At 39.3% G+C, this 23065-nt stretch overlaps 1 protein-coding gene across 7 annotated transcripts in view; it reads left to right on the forward strand.

Annotated features, from left to right (window-relative positions):
* ANO3 (anoctamin 3) overlaps positions 1 to 23065 on the forward strand; it is a 496934-nt gene that overhangs the window by 123412 nt on the left and 350457 nt on the right. The window contains exon 3 of one of the 7 annotated variants that reach the window (XM_086340919.1): positions 8081 to 8128. The exons of the other annotated variants lie outside the window; for them this stretch is intronic. The gene's annotated coding sequence lies outside the window, so the exon portion shown is untranslated. The remainder of the gene's footprint in view (positions 1 to 8080; positions 8129 to 23065) is intronic. 7 annotated transcript variants of the gene reach the window in all.

A 23065-nucleotide genomic window follows, 5' to 3' on the forward strand; every position in this document is an offset into this window, starting at 1 on the left:
GTGAACTCCGGGAGTTGGTGATGGACTGGCGTGCTGCGATTCATGGGGTCACAAAGAGTTGGACATGACTGAGCGACTGAACTGAACTGAACTGCATCTGCTAGGGCTACCATGAAAAAGTACCACAGACTAAGTAGCTAGAACAACAGAATGTATTTGCTCACAGTTCTGGAGGCTACACATCTGAGATTAATGTGTTGGCAGTCTTGCTTTCTTTTGATCATTTCTCTTGTTGCATTGTTGATAGTTGTCTTCTCTGTTTCCACATGGTCTTCCTTCTTTATGTGTCTCTCTAATTTCCTTCTCATAAGGAAAACTGTCATATTGGATTATAGCTCACTCGAATTATCCCTTTTAACAGTTACCTCTTTAAAGACCTATCTCCAAATACAGTCACATTCTGAACTACTAAGGGATAAATACTTCAACATATAAATTTTGGAGGACATGGTTCGGTCTATAACAATACAGTAATTAAATTTCTCTTTTGAAGACAATATTTATTGGACTTGGTGCTGTTAGTACTATGGATGAAATAAAGGGGAAAGATATACCATCAAGAACAAGAAGATTAAAAAAAAAGAATTGCTTCTCACTATGCTACACCTAGACATGTACCAATGTGACCTTCTTTCCTGCATTTGTACATATTTTTTGTCATCAATAATTATTTCCCCATTAGTTATATGGCTAATTCCTAGGGATGCTTGAAGAATTAATTTTAGCACCATCTCCTATAGAAAGCCTTTACTCTTTCCCACTTTTACTGACCTGAATTCAGCAGTTTTCCTCTATGCTACTTCTGCACCTGAATGCTTATCAGCATTGGTAGGCTTATCATCTTGTACAGTAATCATATACATTTATTCCCTCCATTAAGCTGAGAGCTCCTTGAGGATTAGGACTAGCTGTTTTATTCCCACATCATCAATGCCTGGCTTGGTTTTACATAAACTTAATTTCTTGATCTGATACATATTGTTCAGCATTCTCTCTGTGGCAGACAGAGAAGATACAACAAAAAGAAAAACAATCAGTCTCTGCTCTACTAGAACAATTTAATGAAAGCATCTCAGAAGCAATGCATCTTGGACGAACCCCCACCACTACCACCACCACTACCTATAATCACGGAAAGGCATCCTTCATTCTTTCTTCTCTAGTTAAGTAGGTTTTTATGAGGAATATTACATTCTTTGAGCAGAGATTTCTTTCCATTCTTAGTTAGCCTGTCTAGGACAAATATTAGCAGTCCAGGACTTGAATGTTTTTTTTATTTTTTATTTTATTTTATTTTTTAACTTTACAATATTGTATTGGTTTTGCCATATATCAACATGAATCTGCCACAGGTATACACGTGTTCCCCATCCTGAACCCTCCTCCCTCCTCCCTCCCCGTACCATCCCTCTGGGTTGTCCCAGTGCACCAGTCCCAAGCATCCAGTATCGTGCATCGAACCTGGACTGGCGACTCGTTTCATTTTGTAGTGAGTCAAATATTGTGAAACGTAGGACCATTTCTCAAAGCTCAGGTGGGAAGCAGAAATTCACATATGACAACCTTTATCCTGAGTAAGATGCATGGCAAATTATACATATGAAAACCTGGAGGTAAAGTGGTTACAATTCAAAGGATGGCAATGATAAATGGAATATATGTCAAATAAACCTGAAATTCCAGCCGAGTAGCCTGCCTCATAAGCTCTACAGTGGAGGGAGAAAGCCTGTCAGTGTCAACCCATTTTGACTGGAACACTTCTGGGGAATAAGGAAAGCATTTTAAAGGCATTCTCTGTCTCTTATCTCTGGGATGAAATTCAGGATTCAATAGAATTTTATAAGTAGATGTTTACACTGGGATTCATCAAATCCCTCCATGAGTCACCTAGGGGAAATTTTAGTCTATCTCTGCAAAGTTGCTCAGTGTTAGAAATACTTCCAACCTCCTCAAACCTATCCCCCAATTACTCTGAAATCTTTCTCTGCTCTCACACATCATTTCCCCTTTCCCTATGGTTCAGATTTTAAAGGTTTATTAATTAGAATTATTCACTGATTGATTTTAACACTACTATGGGGCACTTGATATATGGCAGACAGTTCATATAATTCCTGTTCTTATGGACCTTAAATCCAAGCAGTTAATTATGATTCAAACAACAAATGTAAATATTTCTAAGTACAGAGTATTCAGTGTTTTCAGTATTTAGTGTTTTCAGTATTTAGTATTTTCAAAACGTTTCCATGCATAAAGTGCAAGTTGAACATGCATAAAAACCACCTTCCCACAAACATGTAAAAATCTGCAGTGGTGCAAACTAAATTTACCTGGAATTTTCCAACACTCTTCAGTGCCACCAGAAGCTTTCCTTTTGAGGACCATGTATCAGAATAGCTGAGGTCACCGCCTTGAATCCCAAGTGCTTGATGTTACATAAAATATTGTGCCAGAAATTTGTCACTAATAATTTATATTATGTGGCAACTGTTCCATTCCATAGAGAATTTATATTCAGAGATCTTTGTATTTTTGCATGAACACTGAGGAAATACAACTCAAAATATTATTTTTCAGCTTTATCAGTTTATTTCATCCTTGGTTTAGCAGGTAATTTAAATGTCTTGAAAAACATCATCAGCTAAGAGAGAATAAAGTCATAATCATTTCCATAATGTTTCCCTCTTCTTTTAAAAGTGAGTATCAGTTTAAAAAAAAAAAGTTTAAAAAATAAGCAAATAATGTGAAGATCAGGAATCTCTTTTTAAATTCAGTAGCAGATTAGTTATATTTATTGCGCAGGTATTGCCAGCTAAATTTTCCCCTTTTATTGCCCTTTTTTATGGGTCTCCAATTAATCTTATTGCACATCTTACTCATGTTTCCATCTGCTTGGTCTACTGGCGAAAATGATCAGACATACAAAAAACAAAAAACTTATGGTTACTCTCTCTCTACAGAATTATATAACTCCTTTTGTCTCACTTTGTCCTTTCCTTTTGGAGAAGGCAATGGCAACCCACTCCAGTACTCTTGGCTGGAAAATCCCAGGGACGGGGGAGCCTGGTGGGCTGCTCTGGGGTCACACAGAGTCGGACATGACTGAAGTGACTTAGTAGCAGCAGCAGCAGTCCTTTCCTTTTAATTTCTTGGCATATAAAACCTTGGATAATATACTAAAATGAAAATTTAGTTAAGAAACTATTTTACAACTCTAAAAAAAACTGAGAGCAAAATTAAACAAAATTAAACACAGTACGAATAGCCCAAAGACAAATCATTGTGGAGCAGAGAACAGTCCTACATTGTATGGTAAATGTATGGTCTTGAAAGGAATATGATAAAATGATCATTTACAGAATATTTACTGTGAGCCAGATACTGCCATAAGCACCACCTAAAATATAGAGAGTTGGTTGTTTTTTAGTTTCTGTTCTAATGGGATTGATAGCATCAATGTCCAGTCTCTGGCAGTTTCAAAATCTGCAACCTGGAAGTAATATTACCTACTTATGTAATTGTTGTGAACACTGCATGAAGTAAGGTGCCCAGCCCCCCAGGGATGGTGCTAAGTGTGTAACTCAGATGATCACCACGTATTTTCTCCCCCAGAGACCTCTTTGTAGTAGGTTCTTCTTAAGCAGAGAGGATGCATATGAGGATGCCAAAGCCCTCTTTCACCTACAAAATTGTGTCCACTGGAGTACTGAGCCAAAGATGTCAGCCTTGATATATTTATGTAATATTAGCTTCTTGTTGTTTTTGTTTAGTTGCTAAATAGTGTCTGACTCTTGAGACCCCATCGACTCCCCTTTGCAACCCGCGAGCCTCCCCTTCAAAATATCATCTAAATGAAGAGGAGATTGCTTTAAAAGACTACTTTAAAATACTATTTAAAGACTTTGCTATACAATTTTATGTTGTTTTCCTTCTAAAATTATTTAAGGTAAATATTACTTATCTAGTAATTTATAATTCTGAAAATTTCTGGAAAATATTTATATTCTTTGAAAACTGAAAATACAAGAAAGGTCAAATGAGAATATTAAATACTAAGCATTTACTCTGTTCTGAATATTCATAATTTTACCTCATTTAAGCCTCATAAAACTGAAAAGTAGGGATTATTAAGTACATTTTATGGGTGAAGATACTAACCATTAGAAATATTAAGTAATTGACTTTGCTTCATACTGTTGTATTATAAAATTTCAGTGTTACCTCAGGCATTTCTGCTGACAAATTCCATGTTATTTCCATTAAACTAAGGCTAATTAATGGAGAAGGCAATGGCGACCCACTCCAGTACTCTTGTCTGGAAAATCCCATGGACGGAGGAGCCTGGTAGGCTGCAGTCCATGGGGTCGCTAAGAGTGGGACACGACTGAGCGACTTCACTTTCACTTTTCACTTTCATGCACTGGTGAAGGAAATGGCAACCCACTCCAGTGTTCTTGCCTGGAGAACCCCAAGGATGGTGGAGCCTGGTGGGCTGCTGTGTATGGGGTCTCACAGAGTCGGACACGACTGAAGCGACTTAGCAGCAGCAGCAGCAAGGCTAATTAAAACGTGGTATAGGAGAAGCAAAGGATGATAAACCTTATAATGGCGTATGGTTTTCTGTGGGTTTGGTTTCTTCTTGTTTTTGATACGCTGCTGGACTAAGGTGAGAAGGGTGTAAATTATTCATTATGGAAAGAAAAGTCATACATTATGTGGGATCTACTAATTTATAATGATAAGCTTCATAATAGTGATAGTACTATTTTTAAGATTCTTCATATTACAGATGATAAAACATAGTCACAAGAGGTTAATTAGTGAACACAGGTGGCTGATAATTATTAAATGTATTGGTGGGAACCAAATCCAGTTTTATAATATCAAACTTCCTTCTTTGTCCAAAACTCTATGCTTTGCCAGCTATAGTATCACAAAAAGAATCTCATTTATGTGATTTTGACCGAGTATCTGTGGCTCATGTTCCACCAGGAGAAGCTTTAATGTGTTTTCCCAGTTTGGCTCTGATTCTTCTGAACAAATTCTAAAAATACATAACCCACAATATAAAAGGCTTACAGTGAGCTCCACAGACCAGTATATCTGAAAGTAGGCACCTGAATTTTAAGTAAGGATCTGCTTTACATGAAGAAGAATTTATATTTGATAAAATGTTTACAGAAAATATACCTAAGATGAAACTGATATTGTCCTAGAAAAGTATCAGTCAGGCTTCCCCCATAGTCAGTTCAGTTCACTTCAGTCACTCAGTCATGTCTGACTCTTTGTGACCCCATGGAATGCAGCACATTGGGCTTCCCTGTCCATCACCAACTCCTGGAGCTTACTCAAACTCAGGTCCATCGAGTCGGTGATGTCAGCCAGCCATCTCATCCTCTGTTGTCCTCTTCTCCTCCCGCCTTCAACCTTTCCCAGCATCAGGGTCTTTTCCGGTGAGTCAATTCTTTGCATCAGGTGGCCAAAGTATTGGAGTTTCAGCTTCAGCATCAGTCCTTCCAATGAATATTCAGGACTGATTTCCTTTAGGATGGCCTGGTTAGATATCCTTGCAGTTCAAGGGACTCAGAAGAGTCTCAGAACAGCACAGTCCAAAAGCATCAATTCTTTGGTGCTCAGCTTTCTTTATAGTCCAATTCTCACATCCATATTTGACTACTGGAAAAACCATAGCTTCGACTAGATGGACCTTTGTTGGCAAAGTAATGTCTCTGCTTTTTAATATGCTCTCTAGGTTGGTCATAGCTTTTCTTTCAAGGAGCAAGTGTCTTTTAATTTCATGACTGCAGTCACTATCTGCAGTGATTTTGGAGCTCAAGAAAATAGTCTGTCACTGTTTCCATTGTTTCCCCATCTATTTGCCATTAAGTGATGGGACCAGATGCCATGATCTTCGTTTTCTGAATGTTGAGCTTTAAGCCAACTTTTTCACTCTCCACTTTCACTTTCATCAAGAGGCTCTTTAATTCTTCTTCATTTTTTGCCACAAGAGTGGTGTCATCTGCATTATCTGAGGTTACTGATATTTCTCCCAGCAATCTTGATTCCAGTTTGTCATTCATCCAGCCCAGCATTTTGCATTATGTACTCTGCATATAAGTTAAATAAGCAGGGTGACAATATACAGCCTTGACATACTCCTTTCCTGATTTGGAACCAGTCTGTTGTTCCATGTCCAATTCTAACTGTTGCTTCTTGACCTGCATACAGATTTCTCAGGAGGCAGGTCAGGTGGTCTGATATTCCCTTCTCTTGAAGAATTTTCCACAGTTTGTTGTGATCCACACAGTCAAAGGCTTTGGCATAGTCAATAAAGCAGAAATAGATGTTTTTCTAGAACTCCCTTGCTTTTTTGATGATCCAACAGATATTGGCAGTTTGATCTTCCAGTCCCATTCCAGTCTATCTTAGTTCATTGATTTCTAAAATGTCAATGTTCACTCTTTCCATCTCGTGTTTGACCACTTCCAGTTTACCTTGATTCATGGACCTAACATTCCAGGTTCCTATAAAATATTGCTCTTTACAGCATCCGACTTTCGTCACCAGTCACATCCACAGTTGGGTGTTGATTTTGCTTTGGCTCCAGACACCTCTTCATTCTTTCTAGTGTTATTTCTCCATTCTTCTCCAGTAGCATATTGGGCACCTATGGACCTGGGAAGTGCATCTTTCAGTGTCCTATCTTTTTGCCTTTTCATACTGTTTATGGCATTCTCAAGGCAAGAATACTGAAGTGGTTTGCTATTGCCTTCTCCATTCCCCATAATAGCCTTTAGTAAAATATATGTCTTGAGAATATTTATCTTTCTTTCATTCTTGATGACATACTGCTGCTGCTGCTGCTAAGTTGCTTCAGCTGTATCTGACTCTGTGCAACCCCATAGACGGCAGCCCACCAGGCTCCTCTGTCCCTGGGATTCTCCAGGCAAGAATACTAAAGTGGGTTGCCATTTCCTTGTCCAATGCATGCATGCATGCTAAGTCACTTCAGTCGTGTCTGACTCTGTGCAACGCTATGGACAGCAGCCCGCCAGGCTCCTCTGTCCACGAGATTCTCTAGGCAAGAATACTGGAGTGGGTTGATGGTCCCTTCTCCATGATGACATACTATCTAAGTATAAAAATTTTAGTGACAAAATTTCTCTGTACTTTTATACTCATATTTTATGAAAAGGCCCAAGGTCAGTTTGTTTCAAAGTTTGTAAGTCTTGTTATCTATTTGGCTGAACCACACTGATTCCATCTTGTCAGCTCTATCTCAGGCCAGCAGTCCTATCCTCTCCCCTTTCTATGTGATTGAATTTTAGCCTACTCCCAGGACTGTGCCCAAGCCAGATAAGTTCTCATCAACTCTTCCTCTTGCCTTCGTCTGATATGAAAATTGGAAGAGTGCCTTTTGTTGATGCAAATGGTTAATAGTCACGAGACCCCTGGGAGGAGAAAAACCCCAGGTTCCCAGAAGTGTGGATTTACTTTCCCCTAGTGGTCAGATTCTATTTTTATCTTTTGCTCATTTAAATCCCCTTACTGGAGAAGGGAATGGCAAACCATTTCAGTATTCTTGCCTTGAGAACCCCATGAACAGTATGAAAGGGCAAAAAGATAGGACACTGAGAGATGAACTCCTCAGGTCGGTAGGTGCCCAATATGCTACTGGAAAATTGGAAAAGACCCTGATGCTGGGAGGGATTGGGGGCAAGAGGAGAAGGGGATGACAGGGGATGAGATGTTGGATGGCATCACTGACTCAATGGACATGAGTTTGGGTGGACTCCGGGAGTTGGTGATGGACAGGGAGGCCTGGTGTGCTGCGGTTCATGGGGGTGCAGAGTCGGACACGACTGAGCGACAAAACTGATCTGAACTGATACCCCTTTTGGCTCTGCGGAGTACAGCTGTGAATGCCTCTGAATCATTGTTGCCTGATTCCCCATAAGTTACCCACAATAAACTTTGTAAGTGCACTCCATTTTTCAAGTCTTAAAGTTCCTTCTCAGCTCAGAGGATATTATTCAATATCTCTGCCTCCCAACACTATCAGTTTTTTTTTTTTTTTCAGTCACTCACAGGAGTCTTTCATCAGCCTTAAAATGGAGCCATTTAATTGGTATGTATATATCTCATGATTTTCATTTCTTGTAAGTTTGTATTATTGTCCTTTCAAAATACATATTTTAGGTTTTTGTTCTATCTCTTCCCCTCCTCAAAAATTTTCCTTTCCCCAGAAGTTTTTTTTTTTTCCCAGTAGTTTTGTTGTATATATTTTTCCTAGTTTCTATCAAGAATACCACTTGAGGAAGTTGAAATGGTTTTATCTTTTAGTTGAATAATTTCCCCTGAATTATTTTTCTTTTGTTGTTTCCATTTTATTTGTTCATTGCCTGGATCTTCCATTCAGTTTTCTCCTTTTAATGTCTCTTTTTCTGTTGTTTAATTGTATTTTCCTGAATTTTTTGGGTCACAACTGAATTTATAGCACATGGTACAATGCCTCCTGCATAAGGAGTTTCTATAAGCATTTGTTGAATATATTAAGAATAAAGGAAAAAACAAAAACTTTCTTGTTTCTTTGTCCTCCCCTATTCATGTTAGTGGTTAGTGAAAGGAATCTCATTTTCATTCATTTTATGTGTTTAGTTCGTCAACCAAGCAGAATAAGCAAGACTGTTTTCCATTTAGTAAAACAGTCACTGATAGTGCAGTCTGCACATATTTCTCTAGGCCATAATACATGCTAGTTAAAATTGTAGGCTTTGTCTAGTGATGGACCTGGTTTTGGTCACAGTGTTGCTGTGTACTAACTGGGAGAGTGTGGTAGCAAGATCATGTTGTTTCTTCATGACTCCAGCACCTGATCATGGTGTCTTTCACAGAGTAGGTCCTCAATTTTCAGAGTGTTTGTTGGATGAATAAACTTACAAAATTATGGATGTAGTCATCTTTCAATTTTTTAGAAATATTATAATTAATAAATTTATACAATAGAAAATACCATAATATCTATCAAAATTACAAGCAAGGCTATGTGTTTAAATGATATTTAAAGTGAGGTATAACTGTCCATTAATTTCAAAAAGTATTACCCGCTATTTGATTATGTTTGTTCAGTGACATAGGAAAAGAATGGTGTTATTTCTTCAGATGGCTGAATGTCAGATGTGTGTTAGAATTTGAAATATACAATGCGAAGAGTTGACTCATTGGAAAAGACTCTGATGCTGGGAGGGATTGGGGGCAGGAGGAGAAGGGGAGAATGAGATGGCTGGATGGCATCACTGCCTCGATGGACGTGAGTTTGAGTGAACTCCGGGAGTTGGTGATGGACAGGGAGGCTTGGTGTGCTGCGATTCATGGGGTCGCAAAGAGTCGGACACGACTGACCGACTGAACTGAACTGAACTGAACTGAAAGGAAGCTACCCCAAAGTTGACCCAAACTCAGTTAATGATATCCAAGTAGCCAGAAAACTTACAAAGAAGTAATTCTTTATGTAACTTGGATCTGCAAGGTGAAAAAATCTGATTAAAATAGTCTCAGAGAACAGCAAATTTGAACTACCTTTTCTTTTTTAATAAGTGATAAAAAAGTAATTTCTTTCTTTTTTTTTTTTTTTTTTTTTTACAAATTTCAGTTTGTTGTCACAGTAATAGATATTTTAAGCCAGCTTCTATCAGTATTTTGGTGAATGGATAAGCTGTTTAATCAGGCAAGAATGATTTGTATTATTTTGTAAAAGAAGGAAAAATTGAGGAAAAATACAGGTATAAAAGATAATTCTAGAGTTTTAATTTGTATTTATTAAGCATAGTCCAAAAGAAGTGTGTGTACGTGGGTTTATATTTAAATATGTTCAGTCAGGCATTGTTTGTATTTTGAAAAATTAGAACATAAATGTCCACAAATAAACTGTGATGCATTCATATGACGAAATAATATAAAATACTGCAAGGTTAGATATGGCAGTTACTATTTAAAATACCTATTGTAATTTACATATTGTTAAAAATATTTGCTCACCCTCCTTCCACACCCTAGACCCTCTGATATCAGGCTTGACTGAAGGATTTATATAGGGCAATGAAATGTCAGCAGAAGAGATGACTGTCACGTTTTTACACAAATATTTGTTTTCCATGGTTTTCCTTCCCTGAGCTATGATACATGCGGTGCCCCAGGTAGTATGTCCCATCATTGTGGTCTCACACTGGGGAGTGATGGAGTCATGCAACCACATAGCTATTCACTCCTCTTGGTTGCATAATGAGATTAAACCTTGCTGTTGGAAGTCACTAAGGTTTTTGAGTCATTTGTTATTGTCAACAGCATAACTTTGAGGTGACACTGGGAGAGTAAATCCATCATCTTGATATAGTTTATATTATTAACACTCTATATCCTCAATGTAAATCCATCTGCTTGTGACTTTGTCATACATCCTTGCAGTTTAAGTCAGGGAACCGTTTTGCTGTTTGAAAATGTGTTAAATTCAGATACAGTATATAGAGGCACTCCAGTGATGTGCTATTTCTCATTTAAAAAAAAATACATTTTATCTATCTACTCTCCTAATTGTCTGCCCTTCTTCACCTACTTATCTACCTATATGGATAGATATGAAACAACAGACAGAAAATCATGAGTGATGGTTAGAAGTGAGGGGGCAGAAGAAGGAGGGAAAATAATTCTTACTTCATACAAATATAAATTAACTTATTCTTTATAAAAATAGTACCACAAATTATGGTGATGATTTCACAAATGGATGCTTATCTCCAAGCTCATCAAATAGTATACATTATTATAGCTTTTTATATGTCTAAAATAATAACAAAGCTAAGGAAGTAAAATATCAAATATGTATATATAATACATACATAATATATAATTAAAAATAAAAATAAGCTAACTGAAAATGCTGTAATTTATCTTTACTCTTGTAAATATCATCATGGATTTCAGAAGTATTTTTTTTAGTTTTTGATTTTTTAAGGGTTAATTTTCTATGTTTGTTGTTTTCACAATTTGTAAAGGTAACCAATTATATATATATATGTGTGTGTGTGTGTGTGTATACATATATATATATGAAAGAAATAATAAAAATATACATGAAAATCTGGATTTTATCTCTTGCTTGACATTTAAATGCATGCTACTGAAATGAAGTAGAGTTTACCAAAAAAAAAAAAAAAGTTTTATTTAATGGGAATGGCCAAATATACTAAAAGGAAAAGAAAATAAGCCATAAGCCACATTTCATTTTTATGCTATAGTATTTCATAACTACATTCTGACAAGTGAAATATGCTTATTTAGAGACATCTAAAAATCTGCAGTAATTTTTCTAGGATTTTTATTCACTTTATTTTTGGTAGAGATGAAATGCCTAACCTTCTTTTGACTTTAAATGTTAATAATCATAGTTTATAAAATGCTACAAACACATCTCTAAATCAAAGAAATCCATTAAGATGGGTTTTAAATGGATTTCCTTCAAGGAGATAACATTAGAAATCTTTTTTACCTCTTCTTTTGAAACAGAGTCAGGAGCTAATGTTTTTTTCTAAAGTTATATTGTAGGACACAGATTAACTTTTCCCCTGTATAACTCTGGACATCTCAGATTAGATGAATTGCAGAACAACAGATTTTAATTTTAAATGGGGGGAGCTTTCCAATATCCAGTTCAAAAATTTAGGATTAGGAAACAAACAGGAAATTAATGTCTAATAAACTTTTAAGTATTTACCTCTTCTTCTGCTTCTTAGCTAAAGAACTTTAGATTTTAGTAGATCTTGCGTTTACTTCTGGTTTGGTTGCTTTCTAGATGCAGGACCTTGGATGAATCAGTTAATTTTATCTGAAGCTGTGTTCTCTCTGATTTATAAAAGGGAATGACAATATATATTTTCACTGGCTCGGGAAACATTAAAATACAATAATGCACATCCAGTGCTTAGCACAGTAAGATTAAATACTGGTGTCTCACACAGGGGATGCTTTGCCTGCTTTATAAAAATGTGTATTTGTATGTAGGCAAACAGATGACACTTAGCTGTGCTTAAGAGCTTGATCCATCAAAAGCACCCAATAGAGCTAACATGGGGGTAACTTGAGTTGTGCTACACTTGTGTCTCCAAATATTGCAAAAAAAAGACTTACCCAAGGCTCTTGCCAGCAATGCAGATGCCTAGACCCCACCTCAGCAATTCTGATAGGGAGCGTCTGTCATTAAAAAGGAGGATGGAATCTAGTCATCGAAGTTTTAGCAACTATCCTCTTGTCTGAGGAAGGTATCCTGAGGCAGGTCAGGTTAGTCGCTCAGTTGTGTCCAACTCTCTGAGACCTCATGGACTGCAGCACGCTAGGCTTCCCTGTCCATCACCAACTCCCGGAGTTTGCTCAAACTCATGTCCATAGAGTCGGTGATACCATGCAACCATCTCATCCTCTGTCATCCCCTTCTCCTCCCGCCTTCAATCTTTCCCAGCATCAGGGTCTTTTCCAAGGAGTCAGTTCTTTGCATCAAGTGGCCACAGTATTGGAGTTTTAGCTTAAGCATCAGTCCTTCCAATGAATATTCAGGACTGATTTCCTTTGAGGCAGGTAGTCCCCCTTCAAAGAATTCTGACTTCATTTTTACAGGTGAATTTGGTTTTATAACTTTTAACTCTTTCAAAACGACACCAAGACTTTAATCTGAGATAAGGTTGTCTACATACAGGCTAGTCTAGGATCCTTGTGCTTATATTCAAATCGGGGTCAGTTTCTCAAAGAATAAATTCCTATAGGAAGGATATCCCCTCAGGGATTCTATTTAGCCATTGTTTTTAGGTTTAAAAAAGCACTTCTCACTCTGATCTGTTTCTATGGAATTACACCTGGTTACAACACATTTTCATTAGCCTGTTTTAATGTGTTTGAAAAATGCCTCCACCTCACTCCTGATAAGGTAGAATTGGTTAATCTGACAGCAACCTCCTTCCTCCCTTTACAGGTCATCTCTGCATCAAAATGATACTGTTCACTTCTCTGGTATCATTACCTTTGGGCTTTGATGGGTATAATCGGTCAGCTTTGCTTCACAGTGACTCACGTGATACTTTGTCCCTGTTACTTGGACTGACCTCTCCTTTTACACTAATTGACTCTTCGTAACCTCTACTGAGATCACCTTTGCTGTTCTTTCATGCTCTGAATTAACCTAGCTAGCATGGCACCCCACTCCAGTACTCTTGCCTGGAAAATCCCATGGACGGAGGAGCCTGGTAGGCTGCAGTCCATGGGGTCGCTAAAAGTCAGACACGACTGAGCAACTTCACTTTCACTTTTCACTTTCATGCATTGGAGAAGGAAATGGCAACCAACTCCAGTGTTCTTGCCTGGAGAATCTCAGGGACGGGGGAGCCTGGTGGGCTGCCATCTATGGGGTTGGACAGGGTCGGACACCACTGAAGCAACTAGCAGCAGCAGCAGCAGCTGCTGCTAACTGATGACATCACGATGTAAGCTTGCCCTCTAGTGGCAGCTGCTCAAATCGCGCCTGAAGAGCTTTGGTTCTGCCTTCACTCATGAGAAATGTTCAGCTCAGTTCAGTTGCTCAGTCGTGTCCAACTCTTTGCAACCCAATGGACTGCAGCACATCAGGCCTCCCTGTCCATCACCAACTCCTGCAATTTAATCAAACTCATGTCCATTGAGTCGGTGATGCCATTCAACAATCTCATCCTCTGTCATCCCCTTCTCCTCCCCCCTTCAATCTTTCTCAGCATCAGGGTCTTTTCCAAAGAGTCAGTTCTTCACATCAGGTGGCCAAAGTATTGGAGTTTGAGCTTCAGCATCAGTGCTTTCAATGAATATTCAGGACTGATCTCCTCTAGGATGGCCTGGTTGGATCTCCTTGCATGTAAGTTCAGTTCAGTTCAGTCTCTCAGTCGTGTCCGACTCTTTGCAACCCCATGAATTGCAGCATGCCAGGCCTCCCTGTCCATCACCAACTCCCAGAGTCCACCCAAACCCATGTCCATCGAGTCGGTGATACCATCCAACCATCTCTTCCTCTGTCGTCCCCTTCTCCTCCTGCCCTCAATCTTTCCCAGCATCAGGGTCTTTTCAAATGGGTCAGCTCTTCGCATCAGGTGGCCAAAGTATTGGAGTTTCAGCTTCAACATCAGTCCTTCCTTCCAATGAACACCCAGGACTGATCTCCTTTAGAATGGACTGGTTGGATCTCTTTGTAGTCCAAGGGACTCTCAAGGGTCTTCTCCAACACCACAGTTCAAAAGCATCAATTCTTTGGCACTCAGCTTTCTTTATAGTCCAACTCTCACATCCATACATAACCACTGGAAAAACCATAGCCTTGACTAGACGGACCTTTGTTGGCAAAGTAATGTCTCTGCTTTTTAATATGCTGTCTAGGTTGGTCATAACTTTCTTTCCAAGGAGTTCAGTTCAGTTCAGTTGCTCAGTCGTGTCCGACTCTTTGCGACCCCATCAATCGCAGCACGCCAGGCCTCCCTGTCCATCACCAACTCCCGGAGTTCACCCAGACTCACGTCCATCGAGTCAGTGATGCCATCCAGCCATCTCATCCTCTGTCGTCCCCTTCTCCTCCTGCCCCCAATCCCTCCCAGCATCAGAGTCTTTTCCAATGAGTCAACTCTTCGAATGAGGTGGCCAAAGTACTGGAGGTTCAGCTTTAGCATCATTCCTTCCAAAGAAATCCCAGGGCTGATCTTTAGAATGGATTGGTTGGATCTCCTTGCAGTCCAAGGGACTCTCAAGAGTCTTCTCCAACACCACAGTTCAAAAGCATTAATTCTTCAGCGCTCGGCCTTCTTCACAGTCCAACTCTCATATCCATATATGACCACAGGAAAAACCATAGCCTTGACTAGACGAACCTTTGTTGGCAAAGTAATGTCTCTGCTTTTGAATATGCTATCTAGGTTGGTCATAACTTTCCTTCCAAGGAGTAGGTGTCTTTTAATTTCATGGCTGCAGTCACCATCTGCAGTGATTTTGGAGCCCAGAAAAATAAAGTCTGACACTGTTTCCACTGTTTCTCCATCTATTTGCCATGAAGTGATGGGACCAGATGCCATGATCTTCGTTTTCTGAATGTTGAGCTTTAAGCCAACTTTTTCACTCTCCTCTTTCACTTTCATCAAGAGGCTTTTTAGTTCCTCTTCACTTTATGCCATAAGGGTGGTGTCATCTGCATATCTGAGGTTATTGATATTTCTCCTGGCAATCTTGATTCCAGCTTGTCCTTCCTTCAGGCCAGCATTTCTCATGATGTACTCTGCATATAAGTTAAATTAGCAGGGTGACAATATACAGCCTTGACATACTCCTTTCCCTATTTGGAACCAGTCTGTTGTTCCATGTCCAGTTCTAACTGTTGCTTCCTGACCTGCATACAGGTTTCTCATGAGGCAGGTCAGGTGGTCTGGTATTCCCATCTTTTTCAGAATTTTCCACAGTTTATTGTGATCCACACAGTCAAAGGCTTTGGCATAGTCAATAAAGCAGAAATAGATGTTTTTCTGGAACTCTCTCGCTTTTTCAATGATCCAGTGGATGTTGGCAATTTGATCTCTGGTTTCTCTGCCTTTTCTAAAACCAGCTTGAACCTCTGGAAGTTCATGGTTCTCGTATTGCTGAATCCTTAGAACAACATAAATAAGGCTTTCATAATTTCGGCTAAAACAACTTTTAAAAATCTTTTGCTACTCATTCATTTTGCATCCTAAGATTCTAGCCAAGTCAAATTACATGTATCTAGACAAGCTCAGGTGGGGCTAGAGGTAAAGAACTTGCCTGCCGGTGCAGGAGACGTAAGAGACTTGATTTCAATCACTGGGTCAGGAAGATCCCCTGGAGGAGGAACTGGCAACCCACTCCAGTATTCTTGACTGAAAAATCCTATGGACAGAGGAGCCTGGCAGGCCATAGTCTATAGGGTCGCAAAGAGTCGGAAATGATTGAAGTGACATAGCACACAGACAAGCTATGTCCATTCATATTTCTATGCTTTCCCACATGCTGTTCTTCTACTCGAAAGGTCTTTCTTCCTTTCTTCCTCATCCTTCTTCAGAGGCTTGTCCAAACACAGAATTCCTTCTTCTTGACTTAAATATTATCTTCTCTGTAAAACTCTTCTGATTTTTCCTTTTCCCAATCCTGCCTTGAAAATTCTACTAGATCATCACTTAATATAGTAGACTGAGGTTTTAAGAATGTTTTTAAAGCCTGGTAGTGTGCCTGTGATCAAAACATACTCAGGTAATGCATTTCTATGAATAAAAGATTGATTCCCTATTGGCTCAGATGGTAAAGAATCTGCCTGCAGTGCAGGAGACCTGGGTTTCATCCCTGGGTCAGGAAGATACCCTGGAGAAGGGAATGGCAACCCACTCCAGTATTCTTGCTTGGAGAATTCCATGGACAAAGAAGCCTGGCAGGCTACAGTCCATGGAGTCGCAAAGAGTTGGACTTCACTGAGTGACTAACTCTTTCACTTTTTTCACTTTAATATGTAAATAAGCCTCATTGAGTTTCCAAGTATAAACTAGTAGATATACTGTGAACATCTACCTATGATTTTCCCTCTAAGCCATTGCTGGTGGCATCTGTCATTACCGCAGTCCAGAATCCATTCCCAGCTTCCACTGGAAGTCATTTTAGCAATGACTTCCAATCATGTGTTGTAGTAATGACTCCCAGATTCTCTTTCTGTACTTCCATGAATTCTCATGGGCATCCAGTGATGCTGACACCATTTAATTCCTCCATTAGTAAGCATGTGGTTTAGATCTGACTACTGAGAGTACCACATTCTTCAGGCCTTGGTGACTGACTCGAGGATGACCAACATTAAGACACTGCTAATCCTTCTGAAAAACAGAAGGGAAAAAGTGGAAGCAGTGACAGAAGGCAATGGCACCCCACTCCAGTATTCTTTCCTGGAAAATCCCATGGACGGAGGAGCCTGGTAGGCTGAAGTCCATGGGGTCGCTAAGAGTCGGACATGACTGAGCGACTTCCCTTTCACTTTTCACTTTCATGCATTGGAGAAGGAAATGGCAACTCACTCCAGTGTTCTTTCCTGGAGAATCCCAGGGATGGGGGAGCCTGGTGGGCTGCCGTCTATGGGGTCACACAGAGTCGGACACGACTGAAGTGACTTAGCAGCAGCAGCAGCAGTGACATATTTTATTTTCTTAGGTTCCAGAAACACTGTGGATGGTCTCAATAGCTGTCATAAAAAATGCTGTGGTTGGTTTGTACCTCAGGTGTGCCAATTCTGAGATAATGAGTTTTGCACCTGTGTCTCAGATTCCCCAGGTGCCTGAAACGCATTACCCACAGTCATGACTTTCTGGTTAATATACTCTCTATTATCTGTCTTTCCTGATTCACTTTCCCACTTCCCAATTAGTGTTTTCTGTACCTCTCCAAGCAAGCTACTTGCGTTTAAAATTTTGGCCAAGGGTCTTCTTCTGGGGGAACCCAAACTTAGACTCAGAGTCTGTATGTGTGTGCATGTGTATTTGTGTGCTTTTGTGAGATATGTGTACTGTATTCTTGGATTTGTATAATAGGACCATTTTATAATGTTGGGACGGTTTGGGGGTTTTATCCTCTTTTCCTTTAGTAGATTATCTGATTACTGTGTCTCTGTTTATCTCTTTTTGTTGGTTGTTAGGAAACTCAGGGACAAATTTGTTGCTAACTTCTAATAATATTAAGATTACCCCCATAGCCTGCATTCTGTATATTAATTTCACATTTGGATTCAACTTTTCCCAATAGTAGCTTCCTTTTGTTCTATTTCTTCTTTACCTTTAATGTGTTTTCATGTATTTTCTCCTTTCTGAAAAGACAAGTTTTTAACAATTAAACGAATTTATTATTCCTAACACTATGTAGGTCACTGTGCTTTAAAATAGAAATTGATTAAGAGAACTAAATAAAAGTGAAAATACAAGAATACATATCTGATCTATTCAGGTGGAAACAATAATTATCATGTGTCATTTCAGCCAAGCATTAACGGAAAATTCAGATTTCAAGAATACCCAAGACTTTTGAAAAAATAGAAAAATACATAGAACTAGAAAGTAGATGAGAAGACAAAATGATTATAAAATTCTGAAAGGTCACATGCACCAAAACATCACAAAACTCAGAAAAATAACATAAAGTATGTTTTCAGTAATTACCTGTCACAACTCTATAATTACTTTTCTACATTTTGGCTACATGCTATTGGAATATTTTAGTGCATTTTTTTTTTAGTGCATTTTAATAACACTTTCTACAGTAAAAAAAAATTGAAGGATAACTCATTCCTTCCTCCAAAATAGTTGATCCAACATTTTAAATTATTAATATAGTTTGTAATTTTTTTGTTTCACAACTTATTGTCATGCAAATTTGTATCAACTATGAGAGATCCTCTTTTAATTTCCCATCATATATAAACAACTCAGATGGTAAAGAATATGCCTGCAATGCAGGAGATGTGGATTCAATTCCTGGGTCTGGAATATCCTCCAGAGAAGGGAATGGCAACCTCCTCCAGTATTCTTGCCAGGATAATCCCATGGACAGAGGAGTGTGGCAGTTTATAGTCCATGGGGTTGCAAAGAGTCAGACATGAGTAAAGCAATAGCATGCATGTAGAATGTGAAGTAAAATGAAGAAAGAGGATTCAAACTTGATTACTGGTGCTGCACATCTTTCAGTTCAGTTCGGTTCAGTCGTGTCCAACTCTTTGTGACCCCATGGACTGCAGCACGCCAGGCTTCCTTGTCCATCACCAACTCCTGAAGCTTACCCAAACTCATGTCCATTGAGTCGGTGAGGCCATCCAACCATCTCATCCTCTGTCGTCCCCTTCTCCTCCTGCCTTCAGTCTTCCCCAGCATCAGCGTCTTTTCCAATGAGTCAGTTCTTAGCATTAGGTGGCCAAAGTAATGGAACTTCAGCATCAGTCCCTCCAGTGAATATTCAGGATTGATTTCTTGTAGGATTGGCTGGTTTTATCTCCTTGCTGTCCAAGATATTCATAAGATTCTTCTCCAACACCACAGTTCAAAAGCATCAGTTCTTCTGTGCTTGGCTTTCTTTATAGTCCAATTCTCACATCCACACATGACTACTGGAAAAACCATAGCTTTGACTAGATGGACCTTTGTCAGCAAAGTAATGTCTCTGCTTTTTAATATGCTGTCTAGGTTGGTCATCGCTTTTCTTCCAAGGAGCAAGTGTCTTTTAATTTCATGGCTGCATTCACCATCTGCAGTGATTTTGGAGCCCAAGAAAAGAAAGTCTGTCACTGTTTCCATTGTTTCCCCATCTATTTGCCATGAAGTGATGGGACCGGATGCCATGATATTCATTTTTTGAATGCTGAGTTTTTAATGTAGAGAAAGACTGAGGGAGAAACAGATTTTGTTTAACTCTTTTGAAGCAAGTCTGTGAAGTATTTTGTACTTATGGATAATGAGATAGCTTTAACTCTGCCCCCATCATTCAGTGAAAAAGTGGAATAATACAAATTAGATTTTCCCTGGATTTATTGCCCTCATAAATGCTCATTTTGATTACTGATATTCCTTTTCCCCACTTTTTTGACTGGCTAGTTGATCTGTAAGGGCACTACTCAAGCCTGACAATGTAAAATGGCTGATCTGTTTTAGCTGCCTTACCTTCAGAATGTCCACTAGAGGGAGCTACTACCATGCTTTCTATTTTTTTGTTCATTGTATTCTTGGCTTTTGATAACTAAGGCAAAGTTAGTGTCTTTTGGTTACCCATAGATTTAATCTTAATAAAGGTTACTTTGTTATTTTTATAAAATTGTATGCATATTCCACATAGGAGATCCTGGAGTCTTAAGCATAAACCTTTCTGAAGGAGAAAATGTAGGAAATAAAGGGGGAGAAAAGTTTAAATAACTGGCAGTGAAGCATCTAATTTAAACTGTGATTGAGGAAGAATCTGAAAATATTTTAGTCTGTAAGGCATAGAGTCTTATATAAAATTTAAGAGAAATCAGCATTTTTACTTTAAGATGTATAAAATTATATTCACTGTGCTGTCTCTACTTGTTATAAGTGACTAGTGAATATTTAAGAACAATTAAAAGCTACCTTTTGCATAGTCCACAAATCCATTCTTCCTCTAAGGTCATATATTACTGAATACAGAATTTTTCTACCAAAGGAAGTTTTTAGAGCACATGAGTCATATCATGTAAATACCTCCAGTTAAATTACACAGAATAAGTACAAACATAAGAACAACAACAGCAATAATAATAATAGCAACCATTTGGGATACATAGATTCTTCTTTAATTATTTCCTTTAGGTCAGGCATGTTGGTGTCCGATGCAGAATAAGACAGGCCAGCCTGGGCTGTCCCTTCCCTTTGCCGTGTGCTGTCAGGAAATGCTTCTTGAGGACAGTAGCAGCAAGGTGGTAGGAGTCCACGCAAGGGTATGAGCGATAAAAGCCTCACTCAGAATGGAGCTTCTTAGGTGCTAGTAGATAAGTGCCCTTCCAGTGAAGCATGTGTTTCTAATTTGGGATCACCTTTCTGCCAGTGATCTAACATATAATATGTTGTGAGTTCTGCTGCTGCTGCTACTAAGTCGCTTCAGTCGTGTCCGGCGCTGTGTGACCCCATAGATGACAGCCCACCCGGCTCCCCCGTCCCTGGGATTCTCCAGGCAAGAACACTGGAGTGGGTTGCCATTTCCTTCTCCAATGCATGAAAGTGAAAAGTGAAAGTGAAGTCACTCAGTCGTGTCCAACTGTTGGCGACCCCATGGACTGCAGCCTGCTAGGCTCCTCCGTCCATGGGATTTTCCAGGCAAGAGTACTGGAGTGGGTTGCCATTCATTGCCTTCTCCGTGTGAGTTCTGAAAGGGCCTCAAATTTCATGTTATCTGTTGCTACCAGGTGGCGCTAGTGGTAAAGAACCCGCCTGCCAGAGTCAGACATGACTGAAGTGACTTAGCAGCAGCAGCAGCAGCAGGTTTGGAGTGAAGCCTGAAATTCCCAGAAGATGGCGATGTTGCTGTTAACATACCACTGCTTAGCCACTGTACCAGGCAATGTGGGTTTGCTTTCTTCTCCAGGATAAACTGCTGCTGCTGCTAAGTCGCTTCAGTTGTGTCCGACTCCGTGCGACCCCATAGATGGCAGCCCACCAGGCTCCCCCGTCCCTGGGATTCTCCAGGCAAGAACACTGGAGTGGGCTGCCGTTTCCTTCTCCAATGCATGAAAGTGAAAAGTGAAAGTGAAGTCGCTCAGTCGTGTCCGACTCTTAGCAACCCCATGGACTGCAGCCTACCAGGCTCCTCCGTCCATGGGATTTTCCAGGCAAGAGTACTGGAGTGGGGTGCCATTGGAGGATAAACACAGAGCTACTAAAATGCCAGGACTCCTTCAGCTTATTTGGTGATTTTATTGTTGCTCAATGATATGGAAGTGTATTATCTATAGATTATAAAATAAAAGTCAAGCATGTATCTGCTGATACTTTTTAAGTTGACCTGTCTTTATACTCAGAAATGTTTCTTAATAGTAGGCTTCTGTGGTGGCTCAGATAGTAAAGACTTTGCCTGCAATGCAGGAGACCGTGTTCAATCCCTGGGTTGGGAAGATTTCCCGGAGAAGGAAATGGCAACCCACTCCAGTATTCTTTCCTGGAGAATTGCATGGACAGAGGAGCCTGGCAGGCTACATTCCACTTGGTTGCAAAGAGTTGGACACGACTGAGTGACTGTCACTCACTCACTCAATCGTTGTTGCTCCATGGTTTGGAAGCTCTGAATTGTTGACACAAGCTTCAGCCCATCTTCTGTGAATCTTTTGGTTGAGTCTAGAACCCACTAAGATTCTCTGCTTAGATTATTTTTTCTTTCAGGAAACCTGGGCCAACAGATACTCAGATTTTTTAGCAGCAAGGAGTTTTAAACAACAGATTATATATAAATTAGTGGAAACACAATGAGTTTGATTTTACAGTACCCACCTGATTTTCTGTATCACTAATATATTAATTGTAGGTAAAATTAGGTCTGTGAATATTTGAGATACTTTTCCATCATCAGAAATAGAAACACAGAGCAGTTAAGAAACTTATGTAAAGTCACACAGTAAATGATGGTGAAATCGCGATTTTAAACCCAGGCAGTAGGTGCATGTAAGCCTTTGCTCCTAACCGACACTTTTTACAGCTTTGCAATAAAACTGTTATAGGAACCAATTAATAGGTGAGAAAATTAGAGCCCTGGAAAGTAAATGACTTACTCAATTATAAAGAAGTGGTCATTGGCCACATATAGGTCAAAACTCAGATTGTTTCCTTTCAGTGATAAAGTCCAAGTTGGTCTCTATGTGGCTACTGAAACTAAGAGAGGATCTTGTCAAAGAATAGAAAACTGACACATGGATTCAATTTGCCATCCATTTTCTTCTCCGTGTATGTTATGGGCTATCCACGTGACAGCATGGATTAATGCTATCATAAAGTTAACCAAATGATTATGGAAGGCAGAGACTGCCCCCCAAACCTTTATGATGAAAATCTGAACATAGCTGAGCAGGAGGCTAAGTACCAAGAAGAAAAGGGATGGGCTCAGAAGATCCCTGAGGAAGACAGACTGGCAACACTGTACCCACAACAGGGTGAGTAATTTCAAGGGGAAACTGCAAGCTGCCTTTTTCCTAGCTTACTTTTAAGATCAAGAAGTGGAAGTTTACTTCAAAGGTATGTATTATTGCCCATGTTTGAGAAAATGGTTGTTCAGAAAGAAACAAATAGACCCCATGTCTAAGTAGACAATAAATGTGGAATTTTCTATTACTTAAAAAAAAAAATGTTCTAAGAAAGTGCCTACAAGAGAATACATAAATCTTGGCTCAAACTATCATCGTATGAGTTGGTAGAAAAGGGATAAAGGGATTCTCAGCTTTATTATTATTATTTCCTAATAGATTCCATAAAGCTGGTCATTCTAG

Source organism: Bos grunniens, chromosome 15, assembly GCF_055505025.1.
Source record: "Bos grunniens cultivar Pamir isolate PY7600 chromosome 15, Bosgru_T2T1.0, whole genome shotgun sequence".
Taxonomy (NCBI): domain Eukaryota; kingdom Metazoa; phylum Chordata; class Mammalia; order Artiodactyla; family Bovidae; genus Bos; species Bos grunniens.